Here is a 343-nt window from a genome sequence, read left to right as displayed (position 1 = left end):
GTCTGTCTGTCTGTCTCTCCCCATTCCCTGTCTGTCTGTCTGTCTGTCTGTCTGTCTGTCTGTCTGTCTGTCTGTCTGTCTGTCTCCCCATTCCCTGTCTGTCTGTCTTTCTCTCCCCATTCCCCATCTTTCTCTCTCTCTCTCTCTCTCTCTCTCTCTCTCTCTCTCACTATCTCTCTCTCTCTCTCTCCTCTCTCTCTGTCTCTCTGTCTCTCTATCTCTCTCTCTCTCTGTCTCTCTGTCTTTGTGCAGTGAGTGTGGGTCCGTTTGACCACTCTAAAATATTGATGAGTCTGTCTGTCTGTCTTTCTCTCCACATTCCCTGTCTGTCTGTCTGTCTGTC

This window comes from Oncorhynchus kisutch, unplaced genomic scaffold, assembly GCF_002021735.2.
Source record: "Oncorhynchus kisutch isolate 150728-3 unplaced genomic scaffold, Okis_V2 Okis01b-Okis20b_hom, whole genome shotgun sequence".
In the NCBI taxonomy this organism is placed as follows: Eukaryota; Metazoa; Chordata; class Actinopteri; order Salmoniformes; family Salmonidae; genus Oncorhynchus; species Oncorhynchus kisutch.
The sequence above is the reverse complement of the archived record's forward strand: the minus strand, read 5'-3'. Positions refer to the sequence as shown.